Consider the following 20,748-nt stretch of genomic DNA (forward strand, 5'->3'; position numbering starts at 1 on the left):
TACCTTGAGTAGATTAAGTTCATCTTTATGTTCTGAGCAAAGGTTTTGAAGTCAAATATGATATAGTGTCTCTGGCCCAAAAAATGACCACTGACTTTTGAGGAAGGACTACGTAACCTTATGACCAGAATAATGGAATAAACCAACTCAGTGTCTCCATCTCTCTATCATGTTATTTGCCATTGCAAAAGGTGGGCACAACCTAAATATCCAACCATAGGGAGTCAGTTAAATAAAACTTTGTATCATGGAATGCTAAACAAGCATTAAAATTATGTACTAGAAGAAGGCCTAATCCCATGAGAAAATATACACAATACATCATTAAATGGCAAAAGCAGATTGTAAAACAGTATACATAGAATATGGCTGTGTCATAAGAGAAAAGTATTCTTTACATTTTTTAACTGGAAAACCATGTATAACAGTGCTATCTCTGGCTAATAAGGCAGTAACTTGACTTTCATTTTCTTCCTTGGATTTGACTCTATTTTTCAAACTTTTGCCCATGAACATATATTATTTCAAACTTGGGGAAAAAATTATATTAAAAAAAGATATATTAAAAAAAGATTAACTAAGCGTCCAGCAGATGTCAGTTTCCTGTGTCTCATCCCACGTCTATTTTCCATTTTATTTTGGAGATTCACATTCCTCATTCCTGCCCACAACAGATACTTCCAGAATGAGAGGCATGGAGTGAGTAGCTGATGTCCTAAACAATATCACCAAGTTAAATTTCTCACTGACAGTAACAGCTTTGGAAAGATTTTGTTTCCACCTGGCACTGGGAATTAAATGTACCCAAACTATTTTTTTTCTAATCAGGGACAAGGATCGGATCTCCAAAAGTTCTTAAATGAGTTTCCAGGGGTTCACGGAGGACAATTATAAGCCCAGACAGCTGCTTGGTGGGTTTTCTAACATAAGGGCAATTTGTCCCTTCTCCCAGGCCTTTTGACAGCACCCTAGCGCTCAGAGTTTTGAAGATCTGCTGTAGCAGTGGGGAAGAAAAGAGCTGGGGACAACAATGGCCTTTCTCCTTTTATGGAAGGATGTTGAAGGGAATTGAAGAGAATAAAACTAAAGGACTAAGACAACTAGGATTTGTTTCTCCAGTTCATGGGACAGTTTCCCGCACAGAACAGAGCACAATGAGTAGACTGAGCGAGTAATACATGAGTTCATAGAAGGAAACAGTTGCTAGGGCTCCCTGCACAGCATTTTTGCCACAGATTTTAAAGAACCCACCTAACTTAGCTGCTCTTCCTCACTTCTTCCTTCCAAAGCACCGTGGTCAAAATCATCTCCCTTCTCACCCCAAAGAACTGGCACGACAAGTGTCCCAGGCAGTGGCAGGTCTCAGCACACAACCTTGGGTGCAACGGAAAGCATGTCTGCCCTCCTGATTCACGATCCCAGGAGGGCCACTCTACCACTCCACGGGCCCGTGTTACCTAATTCCGATGTGTGATCAGATGGTGGCTTTTCTCCGTCAGCCTGTCCTTGAACACTTCATTCCCCTACTTTTTTTTTTTTTTTTAACATTTTTTTATTGTAAACCTTGTATACAAAAAAGCAATACATTTCAAAGTACATTGTAACAGGTAGTAATAGAATGGATTTCTGAGTTTGGTATGTATGGGTGACAGTTCCACAATTTTAGGTTTTTCCTTCTAGCTGTTCCGAGACGCTGGAGACTTGAAGAAACATCGGTGTAATGATTCCACAGTCATACGCATTTGTTAAATCCTATCTTCTTTGTTATAACTCCTCCTTCCCTTTTGATCCTTCTGTCAATGTTTTGGGGTATTTGAACTATGCCCCTTCTCACTTGTTCATGTTGCTCATTGCCCTATTGTATTGGAAAATTCCTCTAATGGCTATCATTGCTCGCATCAGGAGACAAAGATTTCCATTTTCTCAGAAGAAATTCACCAGCAACTGTCACTGTGGCCAAGCCTGTTCCTAGAATTTTTTACTCATCCTCTTACATCCATAATCCAACCCCTAGGAGGTGAGGGCTGAGGCAGGGAGGATATACTCCCAAAGCAAAGAAATGAGCTGAGGCCCGGCCCCCAGGTGCTGTGCGCTGGGATAAGATCCATATGCAGCACGGGCAGTGGTCAGCTCAGCCCCAACACTGAAGTCATTCAGTGTCATCCACCTCCTGGCTGCGTGGGTACACCAGTGTGCCGCAGAATTGGGGGGGGGGGTTCCCTATAGAACGCACCCCTACCCTTGATGAGAGAAAAAGGTTGAGGGGTGGGGAGCAGGAATAGGCATAGATTGCCCGGATAGAAGGAAGTCTACCTTATTTTTGCCAAAATCATAAGATGAGGAAATGTTAACTTTTCAGATGATTGACACAGAGATGTGAAGAACTGTGCATCCCAGGGGGCCTAATCCCAACAGATGTGATAGTGGAGCCTCCTCTTTCCTCCTAGGATTTGTTAAACCAAGGACATCCACTTGAAAAAATAGACTACCTAGAGATTCAAGGTGGGTTCAATCCAATTTTAAATCTAAATTTTCAAGTGCAAGTAACTTCTCTGAGAAAGGGAGCTGCATATGTACAAGAAGCAATCCCAGCAGGAAATCCTTGGGCCTTACAGTTTTCTTCTCACAGATGATGAAGGTAAAGCTTCTATTGAGATGATAGAACAGATAAAATAAGTCAACTCAAACCTCATTCATTCATTCATTCATTCAGTGTTCGTTTATAAACATTTATGGAGCACCCTGTATGCACATGAACCAAATATCATGCTAAAGATGGAGGATTCAAAAGTACATTAGGTAAAATGATAAGGCAAATGCAGCAAAATGTTTAAAGTTGATGGATCTGGTATCTGAGTAGGGGATAGGTTGGATATGAGTTATATATTAATTTTGCAACTGTCTTGTAAGTTTGACAATTATTTCAGAGTAAGAAGTTTATTTGTTTTAAAAAATGGATTCACCATGCTCTTGCCTTTAGCAACTCACAGCCCAGGAGGAAAGGTCCTCAAGGAAGCCAAGAAATTACAGCCAAGTGAAGCTAAAGCTTAAACCGCAGTAAGAAGGACAAGCCACATAGAGCGCTACATAGAGCGCTAATAACTACCCAGCACTTCTGGGGATGCCTCACAGCAAAGGAGGCCCGGCAGTTGGGGTTGATGGATGAGTAGGAGTTTTCCAGGTGCTCAGACTGATGTTTTCATTGCACATGTGAGTGTGGTTTGGTCCATGCACTCGAGCTTCAGGGAGGCGGGACCGCGGTGGGCGACAAGCTTTTGAAGGATGTAGACAACTGCATCCATTAAGAGCCATGTGCTGTGCTCTTTGCTGGTGAGCCCAGGAACTAGTGGCCCAAAGCAAGTCTTAATGTTTGCTAAAGCCAGGTCAGAGTCCTGAGGCCAGTGGCATGGTCACCTGGGGTCTGGTCCTTCCGAGGAGAAAGGAGGGTCCAGCTCTCCCATAGCATGTAGGCAAAAAAAGGTCTGGACAAAGATTGGAGAAGGTGTGCATAATGGTCACCCCAACTTGCTGTGGGGTCTCATCCCTCACTTCCTCCGCCAGCCACAAATAATCCCCTGTCCCCCGAGCACCTGACAAACCTTTACTCAAGGTTCCAGACTCAGCTCAGATGCCAACTTCCCCATCACTCCCAGATTGAATAACCCTCCCCTTCCTGGCGCCCCACCTCCACCTCCATCAGGTGAATTAGACATCACTACGCTCACTTATTTACACACCTCTCTCCCTTGGGACAGGAACAAGGTGTTTCCCATCTCTGTAATCCCACTGGCTGGTGATGCTTCTATTAAATGGATGCAGGCCACACATGCATGCTTAGCTTTCCCTGGAGTCTTCCAATAGAGCAGAAAGATATTCCTAAGGCATAGTCCCTCCTAATAAAACCGTGGGGTGTCTAATATTCTTGTTGCATATATAAAGAAGTGAAAGTGTGGAGAAGGGAGGCACAGGCCCTAGCATTAGTTCATGGTGGACACAGGAGTGGCCTGAATAACTGCTCGGTCTGGGGTAGACCCCACAAGGACTTGCTGCAGCTGAAATTCCTTGGAGCCTGGCTTTCCCCAGAGGCACACAGGCCACCCCAAGTCAGACAAAATTCTAAACAAGCCAGAATCCAACTGGATACTTCCACAGTGCCAGGGCCCTGCACGATCCGGAGGGCTCTCCTGGGCTGTGCCTCTAGACAGTTGGGGTGGGGAGGAGACCCACGTTCCCAGCGCTGTGTCCAGTTCCTCCTCCTCTGTCAGCAGGCATGGAAGAGACTTAAGAAAATCGAGTATTATTATTTGTTTGTTTTTATAGCAACTCAGTCTCTCGTAACTGGGTTAAAGTCCGCTTAGAGAAAAGGAGAACAAAAGACCTCCTGTTAGTGCTGGAAGTTTGCCTCTTAAGATATCACTGAGAGGAACTGGGGAGGGGGAAGAAAAAAACTCAGCAGGGCAGAGGAAGCTTCAGGAAAGGAAAACACAGCCGGCTTTCATCTCCAGCGCCCTATCTGAGCTAGCCACTCCCTTTGCTGCTGTTTTAGGGCCCACAGCGGTGCTGACCATTGGGCACAGGCCCATGCCCTAGTCCTACACTCCCTGAGCACAGGGGAGGCTGCCAGAGGCTGTGGGGGTGGGGGTGGGGGGGTCAGGGGGTGCAAATCAACCAGAGAATCACATAACAGAGAGAGCTGACAACAATCAGGATGATGACAAGTGATAGACAGAACTTACTATGTGCCGGATGCTGTTCTAACATTATATATCATAACTTATTTCACAGGCATCCAGGAGGTTAGCGTGCTACTTCCCCCAGCTGGGCGGAAGGAAGGTGCCATGAGGTAGAAATCTGGCCCTGCCCTGTTTGGGAAACCCACTGGCCCCCGTGCAGGTAGAGGGGACATGGAGCTCCACAGATGGGTTGGGACCAGATTTCTATCTTCCACAGAGCAAACTCAGGCTATCTGAGTCCAAGACCTGAGGGCTTAGTCCTTAACCTCTTCAAATAAAAGAAGAAAGTTGGAGAAAGCCAAGACTTTACAAGTTGTCTCCCTGCAATCTTCCGTCTGATCAGCACCATCTACCTCAAACTCGCACTTGCCACTTTTATTAATCAGCTCTGCGGAAACGGTGTTCTCACCCGTGACCACTCAGACCACGAGGCGGGTTTGGACTGCCCATTCCAGCGCTGGCCATTTTCCCTTTAATTGTAGAAAGCCAGAATGTCTCTGCTCCGAGGTCAGGAGAAAGGCATGAGGATAGGAACGAGAAGACAAAAATTCCCTGAAAGTCCAAGTTCATGAACCACTTCACGTCACCCTCTTCCTTCCCAGGGGGCTGCTGACCGTGTGGGACTTGGGCCCCTGGCCCCGCAGATTGGGCTTCGGGTTCTCCCTACTCAAACAGTCAACACTAATCATCCCATTTCTTAAGTGAGACATATTTTTGGTGATTTCTGACCAAACACCAATGATTCCTCAAAAGAGACCTAAAAACTAAAGCTTTACTGTGCCAATCTATCCTCTCTTTCCTCATGGGTTTTGCTGTTCCACGGAATGCCGTGGCTGGGTGTGGGAAACCTCCTCTGTGCGGGAGCGCCTCAATAGCTAAGCTGCGCCCGTGCGATTCTCTGGTTTTCTATACGGCCACCGTGTGTCTTTGAGGGGATCACTCGCACTAACAAGCAGTAACACGGCCAACAATGGGGTGGGGGGAAGACTTAAAAGAAGCTGATTCAGTCTTCTTTGAGACACTTCTCCCTTTGGCTGTCCTCGGGGGAAACCAGCCCCTCGTGGCATCACTGGAGATTTAGGGTCTAATTAAACTGCTGGCTTTGGGCCAACATGCCGGTGGCCCCTTGAATTTCCCAGGTCCACCCAAGTGGCATAAACACGAGACTGGGAATGTGTAGTGCTTAGCTGATCCTGCAAGAGCCATTTCTCATTAAGTTACAGCCTGACTCTCCAGGCCACAGGACTCAGCAGGTATCAGCAGGCCTGGGGAGGTCAGTGTGACTTCTAGCCCCTGGGCCCATTACAGTATGTCTTTAACTACAGTAGATTCTACTCCCTGGGGCCACAGCTAGGGGAACTTTGTGAACCAACTTTAGCCTCCACTTGGGGGATTTCCTTCTTTTCTTGGCCCGATAAAGTCCAAACTAACCATCAGAGGCAGCCAAAGCATTTTCTCAGTACGATGTTCCTGATTACTGTTTGCATTTACAGAGCATATTGCATCTGAGCATTTTGTCGGATCCTGTACAACGTAAAACGTAGGTTTGAGCAATTTCCTTACTTTATAGCACTAGAGAATTTCTTGCTCACGTGAGGGTCCTTTTGCAAGTGTAAACCATGAAACAGAAACTGAATGACAGCATGCTTTCTTGAGTTTGAAAATTCTGTGATTGCTTCGTTCCAGAATTTGCTCATAACCCCCTCGGGACTGGGTAGAAGTAAGCTCCCTGCTGTCCAGGACCGAGCAGACAAATGACCCATGGCCCAAGCCCCAACCTAGCCCCAGGATCCCTCTGGGATTATCTTGCAGCTATATCTTAAAGCATCAGACCCCATATTTGGTCTCACAGTCAAGTCTCACCAATGACTTGGGGGATCCTGGCACAAGGTTTAGGATTTAGAAATGGCTTAACAGCAACGGGGATGGTACCTTCCACCACAGGCAAGCCTTGTGACCTTGGCAGCGTCATTCTCATCTCTACCGCAGTCTGTACCTGTAAACATAATGAAGATACATGCTACCAATTTTTCCCCAAAGGGGGCCGCACACGTGAATTAACTAATGTTTATTGAACACTTGGAGTTCTTTGGAGAAAGGCCTTTACAAATAGAAGGCATGATTAAAGGATATCAGTTTCCTAACTCTCAGAGTAAATACTTAATGGGATCAGGCCTAGATATTTTGATGATTGAGTTTCATTCTTTATTCAAATATGCACAGGCCTCCCATCACTCAGCTCTGCTGCTTACTCTTGTGGTGAGTATCCCTTGTTTTCATTTCCATATGATCCCAGTAGGTGTCCAACAAATGCACACCCACTGCCTCCCCTCCCTAAACCACCAGCTTCTGACCTTTCTGCTGAGAGCACCAAGACCCCAGCCTGGCAAACCATGGGCCAGTTCTCGTTCTTTATTTTCCCTATCCTCTCTGGAGCATGGCTGCTCACACCCCATCTGAGTCCTTGAAATTTTCTTGTTCTCTGATTTCCTCATCCAAACTAAAGTCATCTTCTTACCCAAACAAAATTCCGCCCCAACTGTCCTCGTTCTCTGCACCCGTCTCTTGGTGCCCAGTCTCCAGGTCTTCCTCTCTGTCACCATCTCTTCCGTTCAGACCCTTATTGTCCCAGCCTCCGGGTCACTTTAAAACTTTCTCCCCGGTTGGTGAAGCACCCAGGCCTGAGGCAGGTGTGACATGTTTATGTTCCTGAACTGCCCTACCAACCTTTCTGTTCCATCTCTGACCTCTGGACATCCTATTTCCAAACCTGCGCCAGCCTGCTGCCCCTTTCTTGTGGCTGCTCCAGCTTGATGCCCCGTGTGACCTCTCGCCTGCTTGTCCACCTTACGGCTCGGTTCCCAGACCCAGCGCGTAGTTTCCCTCGGGACAGTCTGAAAATCTACATGCCCTCAGAAGCATCTCTTGGTTACATCCCCCAACAGAGACAGAGATGCATGTACACACTCATGTAGATACATACACATACCCACATAGACACCCAGAGAGACACAGATAGGCACACAGGCACACAAAAAGGCATAGACTCACACTCACTTAGATGTGCACACACTGACATACGCAGAGGTGTGCATAGAGAGACACACACGGACGTAGATACTGATGCACACATAGGCTCACCCCCTCATGCAGACGTATGCAGACACACATCAACATACAGACACACAGAGACACAGGTGTACACACTCATGTAGACACACAAACACAAACTGACACGCGCAGAGGCACACACATCAAGATATACACACAAGGACGTACAGATGGGCCCAGATATACACACAGGCACAAGCACACAGACAACCTAATCCCCAATAAATCTCCCAAAATGCCACATGCATCACAACACTTCTCTGCTCCAAAACCTGAACATCTTCACACTCTCACTGCCTTGAGGCAGCTACGTGCACACTGGGGACCCTGGCACCGACCTGCATCCCCATCCAGCCCTCTGCCCGGGCCCCGCTGCCCCAGTTTGCTTAGCGCTCTCCGGTGGCCGCAGCGTCACTCGCAGAGGTTCTCCACTCTCCCCACCCACGGTCCCTCCCCGCGCCATTCAGCTCCCTCTCCCATATGCCTCTACTGGGAGGGGCCTTTCCTTCTTCTGAGGCCCTGGAGATGTCCATGGCATGTAAACTGCCTGGCATGGGTGGCCTCTGGGGTTCAACATGGTGCCCGCCACACAGTAGGTGCCAGGTCAATACATGTGGAGTGACTGCCTGATGATTAGCCTCTGCGGTGGGTGCCGCTCCGACAAACACGGCAGCCAATCTTGCGGGACCAGTGATGAGCTCTGCTACAGCTGAGGCCACAAATGTCCAAGCCTCTCTGGCATCCTAGTCATTTCTCCTTCCTGCTTCTTGAGGCCAGACAGGGTGCTTTAGATGTTCTTAGCCCCCAACAGTGCCCATCAGAGAGCTTTACACAAAGTAGGCCCTCGAAGACTTTTGATTGATTGATTCAATTCTTTTTATTAATCACAGCCTTATAGCAAATTTTTCTGAACTGGAATCGCTTTTTAGGGCCTCATTTATGAAATCATAAATTACAGTTCTGAACTCTTGTTTTCACTTTCATTTTTAAGATTTTAAGAGACATTTTCATAATCAGGAAGGGTATACCTCCAGAATATTGGCAGTGGTCTCTAGGGGTGGGAATGAGGAGTGTTTAGGGTGTTTTCTATTTTATTTGTTATACTTTTCAGTTCCTTAAATTGTCCTCTGCCACCATGGGTTACCTTTTTTTTTTCACACGGGCAGGCACCGGGAATCGAACCCGGGTCTCCGGCATGGCAGGCGAGAACTCTGCCTGCTGAGCCACCGTGGCCCGCCCCGTGGGTTACTTTTATAACCATAAAAAAGAGCAGTCACCATATTTTCTTTAATCCTTACATTTATGAGTAGGAGGAGATTTGGGGTTCCCATCTCTGCTCTTTCTTGGGGCCCCCAGCGCACCTCTTGGCTCTGAAAAGAAGGCTTTCCTTGTAAAAGTCTAGGAGGTCATAAAAGGTAAAGTTAACGGCAAATGGTGGTTCTGTTTCAATTATCTTCAAGTGTCAGGTAACAGGGAACTTTTCATAAAAGCTTGTGGAGAGTTAATGACGGCGGCTATCATTAACTCTCCACTCGCTAGGATGGAGCAAGGACCCCAGGGTGGCCGCCTCTCGTCTCAGGCTCCTCCCCGGTGGGGCCGGCCCTGCGAGCCCTTCCCGGCCGCGTGTCAGCGTGCTGTCAGGCCATATCCGTGCCAGACAAACAACACCCAGCGATGGTGGAAGCGACTGTTCCTTGAACTTTGCTTCAGACTCCGCCTGCTGGGGTCTCCGGAGAGAAGTGTTCATCTCTCGCCGAAATGAAATGGAGCTTCAGAAAAAACCACAGCGGAGGCCACAGCAGCCTCAGGCCCTGAACTTTGTATTGCTTACACTGCCAGAATCACTGGCTGCTGAGTGTCACGGATCTCCCAAAAATGTGAAAGGGAAACCAAAGAACCAGAGGAACACAGACATCTTGTGGCTGGAGAGCCTGGCCAGGAAGTTGCCTTTCACAGTTGCAGCCAGGTGTACCTGAGAACGGTGGGGCGCACAGCGTGAGAAGGTGGGGTGAACCTAGAACGAGCAGGCCAGGCCTGAGCCCAAGTTGAAATTGTAAGAAACTCACCCTACACGAGACCAAATGTGAGAAATCCCCCTCATTCTGGAAAGGGTCCTATGCAAATTGCTGGGGTTTCAAGTGTGGTACTTGATAAGTACAGATGGGCTGAAAATACTCTGGAGATTTTTTTGGTTCTGGACTAGTGGTTGGGCCGCAGCCTGTCTCACCTCCTAAGGTTTAGTGCCAGTGGCTGACCCGGTCCAGCGGAGCCAGCATTTGTCCCTGACTACTTCAGCATGCTTCACCATCTGCCCCTGCGGAGGTGAGGATCAGCTCCACATCCTCATGGGCGGGTCCCCCTGCAGCCCTTCCTCAGCCTTGCAGGGATGGAAAAACAGCAGTGGCCCCAGAAAATGCCCTGATATCAGAGCAATAGCCCCTAGCCAGGCTCCCTTCTTTGCTTCCATCAAATCACTGAATATCAGAACTGGAAAGAATTTGAGTGCTCAGAAACTCAACTTTTCATTTATAACTTTAGTGCTCCTGAGGCCCCAGCTCCCTGAGGGCTGGACTGACCCTGGCTTGCAGACCTTGTGTTCCCAGAGGCTGGCACATGAATAGGTATTGAGTGAGTAAAAGAATGAATGATGAATTAATAAACTGACCCCTTTGTTCTCTTTTTGTCTTCAGATAATGATGCCTTGGACAGGTCATATTTTACTCTGTCTCCTCAGCTTTTCAGTAAAAAGGGCCTACCAGTGTTTGTCTCCTTCTAGCCTCACAGAATCTGCGGCATCAAGTCAGCAACACTCTGCAGCATCTCAAATACCCACCCAGCATGGCTGGCAGCAGGGGCCAGAGCCCATCTTTCAAGTGCCAAAGGGTGGATCATCAATAGCAAAGATTTAGTAACATCAGACTCCCTGCCCCACTGCAACATTACGTCATGTTCTCCATCTCCCTTCCTTCCCTCCCGTCCATCCCTGCCCTTTTCCTAGACCTGGAGGTATGGGCCTCTAGAATCATTTGCCCACTGATCTAGTTGGTTGGTAGAGGGTAAGGGTCATCTGTCTATGTCACTGTTTCCTCTCCATGGACGTAGACACTCTGTGGTTCCCTAAACTCTGAATTGTAGGCCAATGTACTCAGCCAAAAATGAATATTAGAGTCACTCAGGGAGCTTTTAAAGGTATAGTAAAGCAGTGAGTACTTATGCCATAAGTATAGATACAGAGGCCAATGGAATAGAACTGAAAATTCAGAAATAAATCCATATGGCCAATTGATTTTTCACAAGATGCCAAGTCTACTCAGTGGGAAAAAATAGTCTCTTTTAAAAATGGTGCTGGGAAAACTTGATATCTACATGCAAAAGAATGAAGTGTATATTCAAAAGAATGAGTGTACTATCTCACAGTATAAACAGAAGTTAACTCAAAGTGAATCAATGACCTGAATATTGGAGCTAAAGCCAGAAAACATCAATAAATAAAACCAGACTGTGTACAACCTGGACAAAGACATAAAAAAATTATCCTCAGTATGCTCAAAGAGATGAGGAAAAATACAGAGAAAGAACCTAAGGCTATCAGGGAAACAATGAATGAACAATATGAAAATCTCAATAAAAGGTTAGAAATTTTTTTGGGGGGGGGTGCATGGTCCAGGAATCGAACCCGGGTCTCCCACATGAAAGGCGGGCATTCTAACCACTGAACTACCCATGCACCCTAAAAGGTTAGAAATTTTATAAAGGAACCAAACAGAATTATTGGAGGGAGTTATTTCAGTAATGAAAATGAAAAATTCCCAAGAGGGATTCAACGGCAGATTGGAGCTGGCAGAAGAAAGAATCAGCAAACTCGAAGACACAACAATTGAAATGAGTCAGGCTGAAGAGAAAAAAGAATTATAAAAAGTGAAAACAGCTTAAGAAATCTGTGGGACAATATCAAGCGCACCAATGTACACATTATGAGAGTCCCAGAAGTAGAAAAACAGAGAAAGGGGCAGAAGGAATATTGAAAGAAATAATGACAGAAAACTTCCCAAACTTAGCAAAAGAAGTGAATATGCACATAAGGATAAAGTTGAAGAGAGATCCAGCCCAGTGCATACTGATCAAACTGTCAAATGCAAAGGATGAGAACAGAGTTTTGAAACTGCAAGAGAAAAGCAATGTGTTATGTACAGGGGAATCCCAATTAGATTAAGTTCTGTATTCTCATCAGAAACAATGGAGGCAAGAAGGCAGTGTGTTAAAACACTAAAGGTGCTAAGAGAAAAGAATTGCCGAATAAGAATTTTATATCTGGTGAGAGTTTCTCTAAAAAATAAGGGAGATATTAAGATATCTCCAGACAAGCAAAAGCTGAGGAAGTTCCTAACCACTAGAACCCCCCTACAAGTAATGTAAAGGGTGTTTTTCAGGCCGAAATGAAATGACACTAGGCAGTGGTTCAAAGTGGCATAAAGGAATAAAGCCCTCCAGTAAAGGTATGGGTAATTATAAATGCTGTGCTAATTTGAAACTGTTCTGTACTGCAGAAAAGCCATGATTTTTTATCCTAATCCAGTCTTGTGGGGGGCATCCATTTTCCATCAATCCTGATTCAATATTGTAGGGTGGGATCTCTTGATTTGGCTGTTTCCATGGAGACTGACCCACTCAGTTGTGGGTGTGGCCTTCTGATTAGATAGAGATGTGACTCTTCCCATTCAAGATGGGTCTTGATTGGTTTACTATCAAGGGGAAACATTTTGGAGAAAGCTCCGAAGCAACGTAGATGCAGACATTTGGAGATACTTGGAGTGCCAAAGGAGATACTTAGAGAGCCAACAGAGAGAGAAGACTCCTAGACATAGATGTTTGGAGATCCAGAGCCCAGCAGACATTGCCATGTAGCCTTCCCATGAGATGCTAAGCAATCTAGAAGCCAGAAGAATCCACAGGAGCTGAGAGAGCAGTTTGAAACCAGAAGTTGGGATAGGATGCAGCCATGTGCTTTCCCATGTGACAGACACTGGTCTTTCTTCCATCAGGGTATCTTTTTCTGGATGCCTTAGTTTGGACATTTTATAGGAGAAGATGAGGAGAAATAGGAACACTCATTGATTACTGATGAGAATGTAAAATGGTGCAGCTACTGTGGAAGACAGTTTGATGGTTCCTCAGAAAGTTAGGTATAAAAGTACCATATGGCAGGCAATACTTCTAGGTATATGCTCAAAAGAATCGAAAGCAGCAATTCAACAGGTGTTTGTATATTCATGTCCGTAGTGGCATTATTCACAATTGCCAAAAGATGGAAGCAACCCAAGTGTCCATCAAGCAATGAATGGATCAACAAAATGTGTTATATACACACAATGCAGTATGATTCAGCCATTAAAAGGAATGAAGTCCTGAAACATATGACATCATGGATGAACCTTGAAGAGATCATGTTGGTGAAATAAAGCAGACACCAAAGGACAAATACTGTATGATCTCACTGATCTAATTAGGAAAAGCAAACTCATAGAATCAGAATGTAGAATACAGATTACCAGGGGACGGGGCAGGGGTAGGAAATCGGGAGTTAATGCTTAAATTGTGCAGAATTTCCATCTGGGATGAGGCAGAAGTTTTGGTAATGGATGGTGGTGATTGTAGCACAACATTGTGACCATAATTAACAACACTGAATTATGTATTTCCACATGGTTTAAAGGGGAGGTTTTAGGTTGGATATGTTATTAGAATAAAAATTTTTTAAAAATCTATGAAATTGTACAACAGTAAACCCTAAGTTAAACCATGGACTATAGCTAATAGTACAATTATAAAAATGTACTTTTATTAATTGTAACACAGGTGCCGCACCAATGCATGGTGTTAATAATAAGGTGGTATATGCGAATCCTATATTTTATGATTTTTCCATAAGAAATTTAAAAGTACTCAGCGGGGGATTCTAATGCGTAGCCAGGGATGAGAACAGCTGTGTCAGATACTTTGAAAACAGCTCTCTCTTTGGGAAAGGAAATTCAGCCCCCCCACATTCACCAGGAACATGAGTTCCTGAAGGTCACTGGCTAGTGGGGTTTGCATGCCCATTAGAAGAGCTGCTCTTTCTCATGGCAAACCCATGCAACATGGCAGGCATCAAAGGGGGTGGCAGGCAAAGCACAGGAAGCCTGCCTGGCTCAAGGTGGGCACCCCCCAACACACACACCCAGGGAAACACTTCCCAGGCGTTCCTGCCGATTTCCCAGGGGGCCTGGGGGCCTGAAACTGACCACCACAAGCACAGAATGTCCTTGAAGTTTTTCTGTTGTCCTTTTAAATTTTGAATTTTGCATCCTTTTCTATAACATAGTCGTCTCTCTTTTTATTCTTTTTTTTTTTTGAACAGAAAATTCTCATTGTCAAATGGGACTCCAGGAAGATGTACCATGTTTAAAGTGTGACTTCGTATACTCCCTGCAAACCGTTAGGTACCCCTTATTGCCCCAACCCTGAGAGTATTTTTTCAAAAGGGTAAGTTGTGGAAAATGGAATGGTGAAAAGCAGCAGTGCAGCATCTATTTTCTCCTTTCGTGTGGCCACACAGAACTTGCCCCACAAGCGATCCCTTCCAGAGGAAGCCGGCGGCCAGCCCTGCTGCAGACCTCTCCCTGGCCGGCCCAGGCCGGGGGTGGGGGGAGGCTCCTTGGCTCACACCCACCCTTTTCTGTTTACACAGGGAGATGAGCTTCTGCTGAGCTTAAGTGCAGTTCTGGCCCTTTTGTTTGTTTTTAAGTCAAGTTACAACTTTGCTCCTGGATTTATTGCAAATTCCATTTCTCTTTTTCTGCACGGGGTCTCTGCACAAATCCTTGAGTGCTTCCCTCCCCTGCTGCAGACAGATGCAAAGGGCACTGGGGAGGGACGGGGAGCACTGGGGGAGGGACATAGACCAGAGGAGGCCCCCTGCTAAGAGGGGCCAGTGGCTATTCCATGTGGTGTTAGGGGAGAGGGTGCGGGATGGGCCACCCAGGAGGAGGGGCTTTAGATCACCCAGGGAAGGGGCGAGGCCAAAGGAAGACGAGCTGCCCTCTTCTTGCAAAAGCTCCATAGGCAGGAAGAGCTAGGCTGAAAGGCAAAGAAATATCAGGACTTAGCAGAGGGACTAAAGAAAGCAAGGCTCTCTGTTGGCAGGAAGTAGCCTGTGGCAGTTTCTGGTCGAGGGTGGTGTGAGGTCAGAGGTCCCGAGGGGGCTTAGAAAGGGACTGGTCTGACAAGGCCTGAGGGCTAAGCATGGAGACCACCCTGGGCAGACTGGGAGGGCCGGGCACAGCCAAGCCCCCCACCGCAGCTGAGGGATCCCTTCCCTTCTCTTGGACTTCTCCCACTCTCCCAGACACCACCATTCCATAAACAGCTGATGAAGAGCAAACAACCCCAAACTGAAGTTCTCCAGAGAGAGAAAGAGAATCAAACTGAGCCAAACAAATTGAGAGCAGGGAGTCCAACTGTGCTTTTGGCTTGTCCTTCTATGACAGGAAGTGCTGATAGTCTGTCCTCTTCCCCTAGGGTGAGTTCCCTGGCTTCAACGTGTGCAGGAGATACTCTTTGGCTTCAGGACGAAGTATCTCCGCCTGTCTGACAGGGTCCCAGTAGTTGGGAAAGCAAAACCTGCCGGAATCTCAGCACTCAAGGGTTGACTTCAGAATGGGGTTTTGACCCTTCCTGGCTCAGGAGAACAGCTGCAGGGGACAGGGGTGGAGGCACAGCGTCTTGGAGCAGCTGCAGGGCAGCGGGGTCAGCAGCTGAAGGAGCCACCTCTCATGGCCTCCCCTCAGCATCACAGTCCCAGGGCATGAAACCCCCTGGCTTCTCATCTCGCCCTGGACTTGCTCATGGAGCCTCAAGAAAAGGGGTTGAGTGAGAGTGGGCAGGCCACATGGCTCCCAAACAGGTGTCTTTGCTCCATGAGTGAGTAGAAGGATGTTGCATTGCAATTTCACCACCAAGACCCTAGGCTCCTCTTCTGATGCCATTGGAACCTGGTTCTTCCTCAGCTCCTCATCAGCTCTCTGCCACTGGCCCTGCCTCTCCCTTTCTGGATGCCAAAAGCCCTTCCTCCAGGCCTCCGAGCCTCTCGAGCTTCCCCTTGGTCTGCCTCAGTCATGTCCCTGCCTCGGTCCTTAGATGCCTCAGGCAGCCATCTCCAAGACCTTGACCGCTGACATCGGCCCTCTGACCACAGCCTCCTCCTCTCCCCTTTTCCATCCCTCCCTCCGGTCTGTCTCTTGAGCCCTGTGAGTGCTTCCCTGGGTTCCATGACCAACTGGGCCTCAACCACACTTGCCTCTGCGTCCTCCATCCCCTCAGCCCCTGACTTTCCTGGGGCCTGCCGTGGGCAACCCTCCCCAACCGACTGCTTCACCCACTCTGCAGCCTCCAGGCCCTCCGGGCGGAAGTTGCAGCCACCACCCCGGCCGCACACCCAGTGAATCATGCCGCTCAACTAAGCCGAGTGCCAACTCGCCACTCCTGCGAGCCGGGCAGCTGTCCCTGATGTCTTCCCTCTCCTCAGCACCCCCAGGCCCTAGTCTTCCTTCTCTTCACAGACCCTCTCGTCACCCACCTTGCTGAGCAGGCCCAGGGCTTCCCACCAGGACCCCCCGCTCCTCTCCTCCACCTCCTACGCCCCTCATGTCACTGTTCTTCCTTTGTCCCTTCCCTCTAGTCTGACAACCGCTGATAGCGCTGCTTCTTTTGCCAAACTAACTGACTTACCTGGGCCCCGATGGCACCTGCTCCTGTCTCTTCAACACCGATTCGTCCCCATCCCCTCCCCATGCCTGGGTCAGAAGCTGCGTGTTCACAGGACCCCCAGGGATTCACATGGACAGCCGCATTTCAGCAGCACCGGCCCAAAGCGTGTTCACGTCTTCCTGCTCTTAAAGTGGCTTCCCTTAGCCCTGTTTCCTCTCAGCCCACCTTCTTTCTGCTCTCGTTCCTTTATTAAAAACGTCTTTAAAGGTATCTACACCTTCTGTTTCTACTCCTCCGGCCCTGGCAGTGGGGCTTTCCTCACGCGGTGGCCTGGAAGCTGACCCCACGGCCGCCCCTCTCACCGCTCAGCCTCCCAGCCACAGCGTGGGCTTTTCCTTGGCTTCGGCGATTGCCCTCCTGCCGGCCTCCCGTTCTCTGTCCGTCCCAGTGCCCCTTACCTGCCCCACAGTCGGCGCGGCCTTTTCTCATAGCACATCCCCTGTAGCTCTCTCATCTGTGTCCAGTCCTCAACCATTATTTCCTCACCCATGAGCCCCAAAACCTGGGCGAATGAAATGTCCACGTTCACCTGTGTGCTGGCCACTTCTCCACAGATGCCCTATAGACAGCCTGTGCCAGTCTGAAACTATTCTGGCCCCAGAAATGCCATATTCTGATCCTGATCCAATCCTGTGGGGGCAACTGTTTCTTTTAATCCTGATTCAGTATTGTAGGGTGGAATCTTTTGATTGGATTATCTCCCCAGAAATGTGACTCTCTCAATTGTGGGTGCAGCTTTTTGATTAGATGGAGATGTGACTTTGCCCATTCAAGGTGCGTCTTGATCGGTTTACTAGACTCCTTTAAAAAGAGGAACACTTTGGAGAAATCTCAGATGCAGGCACTTGGAGAACAGTTGCTTCAGAGCTGACAGAGACACAGATGTTTGGAGATGTTTGGGGTGCCCAGACCTGGGCAGAGCCCAACAAACGTCTCCACGTGCTTCCCATGAAATACTAAGCAAGCCAGAACCCAGAGTTGTGTCCTGGAGAAGCTAAGTGAAGGCCCATAGATGCTAAGAAAGGAAATCACTGGCATCAGAAGCTGGAAGCAATGAACCAGGAACAAGCACCAGCAGATGCAGCCACGTGCTTTCCCACATCAGTCTTCCCTGAGCCAAGGTATCTTTCTCTGGATACCTTAGTTAAGACATGTTTATGGTCTTCAAACTATAAACTTGTAACTTATTCTATTCCCTTTTTAAAAGCTGTTCTATTTCTGGTATATTCTTTCCTACAGCATTAACAAACTAATACAGAGCTCCAAAACTTTCTGCATAAACTCTACCTGAGCATCACCTGTTACTGTCGCTGCATCTCCACCCTCCCCATTGCCCAGGGTCAAAACCCTCGAAATTGTCTTAATCTCTTCTCCTTCTCTCTGCACATCCAATCAGCCTCCAGAAGCCTTCAGAATCTTTCTTCCTCACTAATTTTTATATCCCCAACCTCTACCCTTTGTCATCTCCTCCTACCCCAGACCATTTTTCATGACCTTTGGGCCTCCCTTCCAGTGGTCCATCCTGAGCATGGCACAGAGGCTTCCTTCCTGGACCCAGAGTCCTTCAAGGTGGTCCCCTCCCGGAAGTCTGTATGGACCCTGCACTGCTTATGGCTCAACAGCAGGGAGAAGGCCCCTGCCTGCTTTCCAGCCCAGTCCTCCTGCCCTCACCATAGCTCAGCGGATATTTACTGAGGAGCTACGATGGGACGTGTACCCTATGCTCGAGTCATGGCCTCCTTCTTTCCACTCTTACACTAACCCAATTTGTTAGTTCCTCTTTTTATTCACTGTTTTCTCTGCCAAGACACATCCTCTTCTTTGCACCTATATCCACCTGTCAGGACCTTACCTAGGTCATAGCTCACCCCTTGCAAGAAATCTTGGAGTCCAAAGTTAGACTCAGTCTCCCCTTTCCCATTTTCCCTTAGAGTATTGTTGCTCCCTATTTCCGCTGCATCTGAATGTTACGTGTCTGTCTCATCTACCTGGCTGTATGGGCTTGCAGAGCAAAGAACGGCCCTTATCCAACTTTGTATTCTACGCATTCTCTTCCTCCCTTTCTTTCCTTCTCATACATACACAGAGTCCAGTTTGGTGTTTTGTCCAGTTTAACAAAAATGAGTTGCATTTGAATCAGGTCCTGTTCTGTCATTTCACAGACGATAAAATTGAGGCCAGAGTGGCCCCAAGTCAGAACGCTAGTCAGACTTATTATTCTGAACAGCAAATATAATCCTGTTTTCTGAACCTCCAGAGATGCTACTTCCCTGCCTCTTTCAACAAAGAATATCATCATCTTACAATCTCTTCAGTGAAAAATCTTTTGCCTTCCTCTCCTCTAAATCTTTCTTCCACCCCTCCAGTCCCAACACCGGCAACATATCTCATTTCCTCCAGCTGGGTCTTCTGTGGAAGTGGGAGGAATTTCTCCTGCCCTCCGTTAACCGTCTTTATTTTTTTGAGGATTTCTGAAGCTTGTTAAGGGTTATAGCTCCTGGGAAGACATGGACCATATAAAAATAAAGTACATCAAGAAATTGATAAAAGTCCAATAGGAAACCATTTATCTGTATGACTGCCCATGCTGGCTCATCACACAAGCAGTCTCGTGTGGGAATTTGGAGAACCCTAAGTCAGTCCCTTTTCACTTGGGAAAAGTTTACATATTTGTTGTGCCTGTGTGCACAAAGCATAGACCCCTCTGAGCCCACAACCACTAGATCTGGCCTGAGATATCACAGATCCTTTAGGTTCACCTTCAGTTTTCTAGTCTCCTTGCTTCCAGACTGTGACCTTACCCCTTCATCTAAATGAAAGATTCTCTTTTTCAGCAATAAGGAATTGATTCATTCACCTTCACTAAAGCCGGAGGAAGGATCATGCATAAGACTCAGGTCCTTGCCATCAGTTTCAAAGAACAGGCCAAGCAAATGCAATTGCCATGCTAATCTAAGATGGCATAGATGGCATTCATTGCTACCAGTGGCAATAATGGATATTTTGCAAGTACCCCACTCTGCATTCTACACAAGTTGCAACAGAAATATAGCCATTGCTCTTAAGGAGCTCATAGTCTCCTTCAAGGGTAAGCTGGAGCAGGCTGACCAGGAAAGGCCACTCACAGTTGAATGCTTTCACTGGCGTGGGAAGCCCAGCTGTCTCAATGGGACCCAGGAGACAGGCTGACTAGGGGAGTATTTCTGTGTTTGGGATTGGCTTGAAATGTCTTCTGTTTGTAACGCTCGACTTGCAGAAGAGCAGAAAGAATTTCCAGCTGTTGCTGGGGTGGGGAGGACCCTGCTGATTCTGACCAGTCTCTCCTATTACTCCTCCAGGGCTGGCTACAACATCAAATACCCAGTCCCATGGGCTAGCTCTGGAATCATATGAGCTTTGTCATCAAGAAATACGAGTGGGAATTCAGCCCCAGGCACCGCACTGCTGGGAGAAGGCAGCAGGGTGACTTGATTCCCTGTTGAAGAGTATATTATATATGTATTACATGTGTGTGCATGTGTGTGTGAATGGCCCTGTAGGAGAGAAAAGGATCCACAAACCACATGGTCAAAGAGGTGAGCAGACTAGACCAAGCCATAAAATCTTGGGGTGCTCCCCCCGACTAAACTGGGGATCATTCTATATAATGCAGACCAACATAAAATCTTCAGACGAAGCTCTGGTTTAAACGTCCAAGAACCTTCACAATATCCTTTTCTCCATGCATTACCTGTTCATGAACGCATTTCAATTGTTCTAAGAAAAGCCTAGACTTTAGGAGTCAGGCTAGATAGAGTTCAGAGCCAGGAGCCGTGACCTGAATTCCCTTATCAAAAGCCATGGACCGTGTTGAGTCGTGCCCCCTACCTCTCTTTCCTGAAGAACCACTCTTCAGCAAACAGTTCTCTGCAGCCCCAAGAAGGCACTGTGTCTCTAAATTGCCCCCACTTCTACCCCTGCCGGGGGCGAAGTTGAAACAAGCTGCTGGCTGCTTTTTATCCTGGGCTGGTTGGAACTAGCTGCCCGCAGAGCCAGGACCCAACAACCTGAATTCGCTAATCAAAAGTCACAATCGGTGCTTAGCCGTGCCCCCCACCCC

General features: G+C 47.5%; 1 protein-coding gene, 1 long non-coding RNA gene and 1 other non-coding gene across 3 annotated transcripts in view; 1 reads left to right on the forward strand and 2 right to left on the reverse strand.

Annotated features, from left to right (window-relative positions):
- Positions 1 to 2,608, forward strand: part of RAD51B (RAD51 paralog B) — an 889,743-nt gene extending 887,135 nt beyond the window's left edge. The window contains exon 13 of the mRNA XM_077122815.1: positions 2,360 to 2,608. The gene's annotated coding sequence lies outside the window, so the exon portion shown is untranslated. The remainder of the gene's footprint in view (positions 1 to 2,359) is intronic.
- Positions 1 to 20,748, reverse strand: part of LOC143651908 (uncharacterized) — an 88,870-nt gene that overhangs the window by 13,932 nt on the left and 54,190 nt on the right. The window lies entirely within an intron of this gene.
- Positions 11,500 to 11,571, reverse strand: TRNAE-UUC (transfer RNA glutamic acid (anticodon UUC)). The gene has a single exon. It is a non-coding gene; the product is annotated as a tRNA-Glu (tRNA).

The sequence above is a fragment of the Tamandua tetradactyla genome, chromosome 12 (assembly GCF_023851605.1).
Source record: "Tamandua tetradactyla isolate mTamTet1 chromosome 12, mTamTet1.pri, whole genome shotgun sequence".
Taxonomy (NCBI): domain Eukaryota; kingdom Metazoa; phylum Chordata; class Mammalia; order Pilosa; family Myrmecophagidae; genus Tamandua; species Tamandua tetradactyla.